The sequence below is a fragment of the Podarcis melisellensis genome, assembly GCF_964234715.1.
Source record: "Podarcis melisellensis genome assembly, chromosome: 3".
Lineage (NCBI taxonomy): Eukaryota > Metazoa > Chordata > Lepidosauria > Squamata > Lacertidae > Podarcis > Podarcis melisellensis.
The window spans coordinates 18,305,064-18,315,547 of NC_138530.1; positions in this window are offsets into that span (position 1 = coordinate 18,305,064).

A 10,484-nucleotide genomic window follows, 5' to 3' on the forward strand; every position below is an offset into this window, starting at 1 on the left:
TGTCCTATATGTCTTTTGTCCATATACCTGGAGCGTTAAACCACAGAGCCTAGGACTTGCTGATCAGAAGGTCGGTGGTTGGAATCCCCACAACGGGGTGAACTCCCATTGCTCGGTCCCTGCTCCTGCCAACCTAGCAGTTTGAAAGCGCGTCAAAAGTGCAAGTAGATAAATAGGCGGGAAGCTAAACGGCGTTTCCGTGTGCTGCTCTGGTTCGCCAGAAGCAGCTTAGTCATGCTGGCCACATGACCCAGAAGCTGTATGCCGGCTCCCTCGGCCAATAAAGCGAGATGAGCGCCGCAACCCCAGAGTCGGCCCCGACTGGACCTAATGATCAGGGGTACCTTTACCTTTATTGCAGAAGTGTATGATTACGGCTTTTGGACATACAAGGTGCTGAATTTTGCAGTCACAGTTCTTTTTTAAAGTTCTATTCATGGTTTTTAATTATAACAAATAAACATTTCAGCAAAAGAAAAGAAAAGAATTCTTATATCTTAAATCTCCCACTTCCCTCCCTCTCCTTCTGCGGTTCCATAAATTTGTTCTCTTTCTTTTTCCCTGCGTATCCCAGTTAACTATTTATTCTTTTTTCTCATCTATTTCCTATATGTTTTAGAAACTGCAAGTTTTTATAATTGCAGTCACATTTATGACATAATGTGAGTCCCATGCCACCTACCAGCTATGGATCAGAGGCAGGATGGAGCAGTCTGGGGTTTTTTTTTAAAGTCCTCTAATGTTTATTATTTCTTTATTTAGATTTGTATGCTGCTTTTTGATATATGCAATGCTCTAAGTGACTACAAAAAGAACGACAAAAAAGGAAACCAACACATCGTTATGGTGGCAAATAATCACTTCAAAACATAACACGGCAATCCAGCAAATAACTCTAATCATATTAATGTAAAACAAATCCATGTGCCCTTTCGTAAGGAGGGATACAGGAATTCGTTGTTAAAATCAGCCAACTTTCTGAACTAGGGCCAGGGTCTTTTCAGTACTGGCCCCAACTTGGTAGAACGCTCTGTCACAAGAGACTAGGGCCCTGTGGGACTTGACATCTTTCCGCAGGGCCTGCAAGACAGAGCTGTTCCACCTGGCGTTTAGTTTGGACTCAGTCTGACCCTTATGTTTTCCCTCCCCGTGCAGTTTTGATCCATGGGCTACTTTTAAGATGCAGCTGCATTTTAAATTGCATTTTAACCTGTATTTTAAATTGTGTGTCCCCTCCCCCCCCCCATTATATTTTTATTGTAATTTTATTGGTGTTAGCCGCCCTGAGCCCAGCTCTGGCCAGGGAGGGCGGGGTATAAATAAAATTATTATTATTATAGGTCAACCTCTTCAATTCCAAGGTAGCTGGAGAGGTTAACCCCATATACGCTTTGTTCTCTGAATTATCTCATCTGTCTCGCTCTCCAAAGGCGTTTGGAAATCAAGGCAGAAACTCATTCTGTGTTCTTTATTTCCAGTGAGTGTGTTGTGTATATTTGGGGGTGAAAATCTTCCTGTGATAAACTCCTTGCAGGTGTGGTGCTTGCAAAAAGAGATGCCTGACTGCGCATGCAAGGTTCAGCACCTGCGTATGCCCATTGTGGCACCTGCCTCTGTCCCTGGCATTCTGGCAGCCAGCGCAAGTGGAAGGAAAGGAAGCAAAACCATTTATGGAATAAGCAACAGATGGTCTAGTGAGATCAGAAATGCAAGCCCTACACTATAGCCTTGGTGTTGCTAAGGGTAAGACCTTGGTTCCCAGGCTGTAGATTATCTTCTCCAAGGAGACCCAGTTAGCCCTCCTTTTCTCTTTTGGCAAGAGGTTAAAACTATCCTCTTGAGAAACTCCAACAGATGTTCAATACAAGCGACCAAATGTGTTCGAAATGTTTGCTGTATTTTCCTTCGGCTGGCGTCTGTCTCGTTCCAAAAGACAGTGGAGGAGTGTGCCATCAGGGGTGAAACCAAGCCATTGGAGAGTTACAGTGTCTTCTGTGGCTGTAAAGACCGATACAGGAGAGACATGTTTAGTTGCAGCTGTGGCAGATGCATTTAAGATAAGAGAGTCCCTGCCGGCAGGCTTGCAATTGATAAGACATGACACGTAAGGGAAAAGAGATGGGGAGGGAAGAGGGGGCAGAGAAGCAAACTCAGGCACAGCTTCTGAAGGTTAAATAACAGCGTTTATCACAACCAGATGGATTATCATACCAATTAGTGGAAACCTTAGAGGGGAGAATGCTCTTTTGCTCTGCTCCTCCTAGTGGGTTTTCTGCAGGCATTTGGTTGGCCACTCAGAGAACAGGACGCTGTTACAAATCATCAAATGAGCCATTGCCAAGATCTAGCTGACTGTTCTTAGGGTCATTTTCAACCTCTTTATTCATAGACTTGGAAAAGACCAAGGGTCATCTAGTCCCACCCCTTGCAATGCAGGAATCTCAGCTAAAGCATTCATGGTAAAAATGTAAAAGTAAAGGACCCCTGGATGGTTAAATCCAGTCAAAGGCGACTTAGGGGTGCAGCGCTCATCTCGCTTTCAGGCCGAGGGTGCCAGCATTTGTCCACAGACAGCTTTCCGGGTCACGTGGCCAGCATGACTAAACCTCTTTTGGTGCAACGGAACACTAACAGAAATCGGAGCGCACAGAAATGCTGTTTACCTTCCCACCGCAAGGATACCTACTTATCTACTTGCACTGGCATGCTTTCGAACTGCTAGGTTGGCAGAAGCTGGGGCAGTGCAACGGGAGCTCACCACCGTCGAGTGGATTCGAACTGCTGACCTTCCAGTTGACAAGCTCAAGAGGCTCAGTGGTATAGACCTCAGCGCCACCTGTGTCCCTTTACCTTTTACTTCCATTGATATGGACACTATACTTCTGTTGATGCAGCTTAGAATAGCATTAGTTTTTTTTGCTTCTGCATCACACTGTTGACTCATGTTAAGCTTGTAGTCCACCAAGACCACTGGATCCTTGTCACATGTACTGCTAGTAAGCCAACATATGGCATTCAAACACACGAAAACACGAGGGAATGATCAAAGCACCATTTTCTCAAACCATTGGGGGGAAAGGTAAAGTACTCTCCCTCCCGCTCAATGTTAGGAGTACATCATGCTTTGTGTATAAATTAGTATAAGAATATGGTGGCTATTCAGAGTCTCTTGGTGGTTGAACCCCCTCCCCCTATTTTATCAATCAGGGGAATTGTAGCTCTAAAAATGTGTCTTCTGGTGTTCAACTGCTGAAAGGCAAATGTCTCCATTCATATAAATTCCCGTATCTTGGCTTGTCACAGTTTTAGGAGCTCTTTGTTGGGGTCATTCTAAGGTTTTCCTCTGTATCTGCAAAAGCAAGAAGCATTTTTGAGGTTGAGTCTAAAAAGCAGCTGATGGCTTCTCACTCACGCCAAGCGAAAGATTTCTGTACAGTAACGGGCTGCTGTAACCACCTGTGTGCCTGAATTAGATCGCTTGCAGGAGCAAGCCGGCCAAGCTTGCCCAGAAGGCGATGGGGGTTTGGGGCTGGAAAACGCTCCCCCATCCCAGTGTCCAATGGACAAATAGCCTGTGAATGAGGGTTGGTATGAAACCAGATAGAGAAGAGCGAGAGCAGATGCTGTCTTGACCAGAGAGGCAGGAATGTGGAGCAAGAAACAGGCTGCTCTCCCAGTGCACCAAAAGTCAAGACTTGTGTGACATGTTAAGCAAAATACAAACATTCTGTGCCCAGCAACAGAAACCTATGCCTTCATGATTAACATCCACAGAGTAAATTGGAATCTCATAATGTCACCTAGTTTGGCTCTCCCTGCAGTAGTTTCTCTTCCTGGTCTTTTTGTTCAGTTAAATAAAAACAACACACTCCCAGAAGAGCTACGTAATATTCTACATCTCTTGATGCCAGATTTGCAGCTGTGTCATTCAGTGGGCATTTCCAGCTAGTCAGGTGGTGTCATGTAAAATGACTTCATACTAAGTACATTTATTTTTTCAATATGGTTGTGAGACTTTTTGCTACTTGACTCACAGACACGTCTTTTGCTTGCGAAAGCTGTTTGTCGCAGATTATACTTTATGTGAAAACAAATGTGGGATCAGTTTGAAACAGGAAGCTTTGTGCGGTGGAAACGCCTTCTGAATTGCTCAAATCTGCTTTGATCTGTTATTATATTTATATATAGATGCAGATATATATAGCTTCTGGAAGCTTTTTATGCAATGCTCGGATTATTTGATGACCACCTTGTTTCTGAATGCCCCTTCGGTGAGAACTTTTAATTTTTTAATCAATATTTCCCAACGAATAGCTGAAAAAATGTTTTAAAAATAACAATCTTTGTACAATTCCAGACAAAGTCACCATATCAGGTGCAACAGAAGCAGGCATGTGCACCCTGCCAAGCTGAGTCTGTTCTTCTTCTTTGGCGACCACTCGTAGCCGAGTAAGATTGTCTTCCATAAACACGGTTTTAACAATGAGTCCGTAAGTGACTGTGGAGGCCAATTCTGGATCCACACGTCCTTCCACAGTGGGGACATGGGTTTCCGGGCTGGAATTGATCACTGTGTGGATTTGCCAAGCGTGCCTTCCTCCTAGCACGTTTCTCCCTTGCGTCCTGGGTTCAAGTGTCTTCAAAGCCCATGACACCTTTGTTAAAGGCTGTTATCCAACTGGAGCACTCGCAGGCCAGTGTTTCCCAGTCGTTGGTGTTTATACTACATTTTTTAAGATTTGCCTTGAGAGAGTCTGTAAACCTCTTTTGTTGACCACCAGCATTACACTGAGACTGTAGGCAGAACATGGCACAAATCCTGTCAAATCCAATTAAATTGAAGAGCCAGTAAACATCCCAATATATTAAACCATGGTAGATTTGAGGAAACAGTCATTATAACTGAACAACTTTCAAAGTTTATAAGGATGGTTTTCATATTTATTATCAAAAAGTCAGCATTATCCACGTGGAATTGTTAACACTATTATTTGGTGTTCATGACAGTTATGTTAATGACATGTGGCTAACTCTGATTTTTTAAAATAATATATATATGAAAATTGCCTTTAGGTGAAAATAATGCCATTATAACGATTTTAAGCTATATCCCATTGACAGAAGCCTGTCTTTCTTTCCCCCCCAGCAAATGTCACAGGGGTAAGAAGAAGAAAAAGCCGCAGGTGCCGTAATCTCAAATACAGGAGCCCTAGAACTTGACCTCTGATTTCAGTGAGGTGAATCAGAGACCCTGTTGGTGGTTGAATATACTTTAGGTTTCACTTATTATTCAATTCTTGGCTCTGCAACCAAAAACCAACACCAAGCTCAAAGGGTTGTTATACATACCCTGCCCTCTCAAGCGGTGCATATAATAGAGAAGCCATTGCACTTGTGATCAAGGTTTGATTTCACAGGAAGCTGCATCACACCACGTGGAACTGCTTGGCCGTGCAACGTTTTGCAGTACTCCCTTCTGGGCAACCTGTGGTGGGCGGAGCCAGAGGCAAGAGTGGAGGCGGAGCAGCAAGGGTAAAGGTTACCTTTGTACATTCACTTTTATACACACACACACACACACACACTCCTCTGTCCAGGCAAGTAAAAAAGCATTAACAAAGTTCAAGGGTACCTTCTAATCAGGCAAAACCAGTCAACAAGGGTGCAGTAGAAAGGCAGTGAGTTATGTGGTCTGGGGACAGGGTGTTCCTAAGAGCTATATTAAGAGGCCTGTCTAGACCTGACCCCTGGGTTTAAGCTTCCCCACACCGATCTGTTGTTGTTTAGTCGTTTAGTCGTGTCCGACTGTTCGTGACCCCATGGGCCAGAGCACGCCAGGCACTCCTCTCTTCCACTGCCTCCCGCAGTTGGGCCAAACTCATGCTGGTAGCTTTGAGAACACTGTCCAACCATCTCGTCCTCTGTCGTCCCCTTCTCCTTGTGCTCTCAATCTTTCCCAACATCAGGGTCTTTTCCAGGGAGTCTTCTCTTCTCATGAGGTGGCCAAAGTATTGGAGCCTCAGCTTCAGGATCCGTCCTTCCAGTGAGCACTCAGGGCTGATTTCCTTCAGAATGGATAGGTTTGATCTTCTTGCAGTCCATGGGACTCTCCAGAGTCTCCTCCAGCACCATAATTCAGAAGCATCCATTCTTCGGCGATCAGCCTTCTTTATGGTCCAGCTCTCACTTCCATACATCTAACCCCTTGTTAATCTTTCATCACAGCAGATCTTCCATCACCTACCATGTGAGCCTTATTTTATTTTTTAAATCTGGATTTACCAGGGATTGAACCTGGGACCTTTTTGATACAAAAAGCACGAGGTCTATCCCTCCTCAATCATCCCCCCCCCAAACCACCTCTCAGGACATCTCTACAGCCAATGTATCTTCTTTTTCTCATTGGAAACTGGTAGGGTTGTGCCGGCAGCAAACATTGCCGCTGTTTAAATAGCGGCCGCTGGGTTTCACAACACATTTTTGCCCAGTTGCTTTTGTTAAATAAACAACACACTTCGTTTCACATCGGTGGTTTTGTCATCTCTTTCCCGATTCTTGCCAACTCTTGCCTCTTCCTTGATGATGCAGGTTCACCTTGATCCCCCCCCCCATTCAAATATTAAACAAAATGTTGCTGCCAAACGAGCAAAGGTTGACCCTCTCAAAGCTGGAAGAGGGCCCTGGTCTCTAAGGCAGCGGGAGCTGTACGGGCATCAGCTTGAGAGAGGGGTCAAGGCCAGGTGGATTCTACCTCCATATTGGTTGTGTGCGCTTGAAGCAAACAGGGATCACATCATGCATTAACCAGTTTTGAATGAGCACCTTTTTTTTTTGAAAAAGCTGCTTCCAGGAAGAGGGTTTCTGCAAATGTCAAGTGCGTGGATTTGGTGCCTTCAAAGGCACACGTGCTTTCCAGCCCAACAAATTGGTAGCATCGTCAGGGCTGGTGCAGTTGACAATGGCGATTGTAATATGGAACCTTGCAAGACACGGGCTTTGCCGCTGCAGCCACTAGTAGAAACTGTCATCTGGATGCAGCCTTGACAGTGAAAAGCAACGTGCATATTACCCAGCCATCCTCCTATTGTGCCCATCTTCCATAATAATTTATATAATATTTATTATTTATACCCCACCCATCTGGCTGGGCCTCCCCAGCCACTCTGGGCGGCTTCCAACAAAACACTAAAATACAATAACCTATTAAACATTAAAAGCTTCCCTAAACAGGGCTGCCTTCAGATGTCTTCTAAAAGTTTGGTAGTTGTTTTTCTCTTTGACATCGGGTGGGAGGGCGTTCCACAGGGCGGGTGCCACTACCGAGAAGGCCCTCTGCCTGGTTCCCTGAAACTTGGCTTCTCTCAGTGAGGGAACCGGCAGAAGGCCCTCGGAGCTGGACCTCAGTGTCCGGACAGAACAATGGAGGTGCAGACGCTCCTTCAGGTATACTGGACTGAGGCCGTTTAGGGCTTTAGAGGTCAGCACCAACATTTTGAATTGTGCTCAGAAACATACTGGGAGCCAGTGTAGGTCTTTCAAGACTGGTGTTATATGGTCTCGGCGGCCGCAACCATATATGCTTGACAAATGTTTTGCCAGCTCCTTAAAGACTGCCAAAGAGAGAGGGCAAACAATGGGCATATTGGCACCCCTCGATTTGTTTCACTGCAGAATCTGTAAAGCACATTGCATTCAAGGGATACCCAAACAAGGTGTACAGAAATAAAATATGGAATGTACGTGTGAGAATTTATATGTGTAAACATTTATATAGGAAACCCATTGGGCACGATGCATACTTACATGGTTCCGCCCAGAAGCATCACAAAATCCATTGTCTATGGTCAGTGGCGGCCTTCTAATGCACATTAAGATCGCAGGGAGGCCAAAAGGACCAAAACCATTGACTTAGTTGTGAGAAAGAAGGAAGGGAAGGCACAGGGTGGCTGGCTGGAGGCAGAGTGAGGTTAGTGGGGCAATGTACCATTTGCCCAAATGGAACAACCTCCACTATCTACAAAACAGCTGTAGCTGTTCAGATTCCTAGGACAGGATTCACACCTCAGGGCTTTTACAGCAGGCGGCCTTCAAGCTACAATACTTGCCCAAGTGAAAAGAAAGTTTGGCAAGGCCAGGCTGGTGCCCAGGAATAAGCTGCTACAGGACAGGCCTGAAAGAGAGAACATAATAGAACACCGCTTGCTTGGCACTCACATTTCCCAGATGAAACCACTCAAATGTATCAGCAGTGGTCTAATGATCGACAGTGCGCTCTACGTGGGGCTACCTTTGAAGGTGACCCAGAAACTACAACTAATCCAGAATGCAGCAGCTAGACTGGTGACGGCCGCCAAGACCATATAACACCGGTCCTGAAAGACCTACATTGGCTCCCAGTACATTTCCAAGCACAATTCAAAGTGTTGGTGTTGACCTTTTAAGCCCTAAATGGCCTTGGTCCTGTATACCTGAAGGAGCGTCTCCACCCCCATCATCCCGCCCGGACACTGAGATCCAGCGCTGAGAGTCTTCTGGCGGTTCCCTCATTGCGAGAAGTGAGGTTACAGGGAACCAGGCAGAGATGTCAAAGAGATAAACATCTACCTGACATTTAGAAGACATCTGAAGGCAGCCCTGTTCTGGGAAGTTTTTAATGTGTGACATTTTAATGTGTTTTTAATCTTTGTTGGAAGTCGCCACCCAGAGTGGCTGGGGAAACCCAGTCAGATGGGCGGGGTACAAATAATAAATTACTATTATTACTGTTACTATTACTATTACTATTACAGTGCCTTCTGGATTACAACATTTGCCTCCCATAGCCCTTTGTTGCTAAGCTGACAGACAGCACCCCAAACCTAAAACAGTTGCTAACCACCAGCGACAGATCCTTTTAGCAGATACAGTGATACCTCGGGTTACATACGCTTCAGGTTACAGACTCCACTAACCCATAATAGTGCCTCAGGTGAAGAACTTTGCTTCAGGATGAGAACAGAAATTGTGCTCCAGTGGCACGGCAGCAGCAGGAGGCCCCATTAGCTAAAGTGGTGCTTCAGGTTAAGAACAGCTTCAGGTTAAGTCCAGACCTCCGGAACGAATTAAGTACTTAATCCGAGGTACCACTGTATATGGGCAGGGGGAACAGCTCCTATGGCAGGCCCAGATGCCAATTCTGACAACTCAGGCTGTGTACATACCACACATTTAAAGCCTGTGGCTGCTCCCCAAATAATTCTGGGAACCATAGAACTACAATAATGGATGGAGAGGGGGGGGGAAGGGGGCAAGTGCCACTCCAACAAGCACCTTTACCCCCATTGCTAGACTCCTGTCATTAACACACATTTTATTTCAGAGATCTTAACATGGGAGGCAACTTGCTGATGTAGGAATATGCTTTGCCCCTTTAAGGTTTAAATAACTTTCAAGCATCCATCCTGGAGCAAAGGAACTTCAAAAGGAGGCTGCCACGTAAAAGCATTAAACTACAATACTCTCAGAGTCCCAGTGCTATCACTTGTATACCAAACTGGGACAAAGGATTCTTAGCTTATTGTATATATTAATCGGCTTATCAGTGCCGGGATATCTGCCATCAGAAATCACTGTCTGTACTTTCTTGTGTTCCATTTCTCTCTTACCTCATTTCTTACAATCCCCACCTCTACCCAACCAGGCATATATGTACCTGCAAATCCAGATAACACTTAATGAATCTATCTTATCTATTGTCCATGGAAACTTAAGCCATAATAAATTTGTTAGACTTCATCAACAGGACTCTCTGAGCTGGTGTTTTGCATAACCTCCCTATTCAACTTGTTTCAGTTCTGATTCGTATTCCTATAATTCAAAGGCACTCCACTCCCTCAATGCTAATATTTTTCTTTTCTTTCCTTTTGGTTTCTCCAGTTCCTCAAGCGTTCTCTTCCCAGAACCAAAGCCACAGAAGAGAAACAGAACTGAGCAGGTCTTTAGCGACATGAAAGGAAAACAAAAAATAAGCGAGGCAGGTCTGGAAACGAAAGGAATCAGGCAACCCTTGTCATTATTATTTTTTTAGCAACTGCTACCGCATGACATACTCACATGGACTATAAATGTAAATTGACTTCTAGTGTCATTAGTAATTGTATGCAGGCTATATTCTGTGTGATCTCTGTGTATTTAAAAATACAAAACACAAAGGAGGCCTGTGACACCTCAGAAACAAGAAACACAGGAAGCTGTGCAGGTGGGAGATTTGTGAAATAAAGGGATGGGAATGCATCTGTTTGTGATGAAAGGGGCTCATTTCCAATCTCAGACCAATTTGCAGTAGGCAGAGACAGCACAATCTTATCCCCTTGTTCTGATTTTGGACTAGATCTCAGTAAGTTAATTGAACAAAGGATACAATGGCTGTTCAAACCAATGTCAAGAAAAGAAGGTGGACCCCACTTTTGGCTTTACTTTCAGATCAACGGCACTTTGGAACTCCC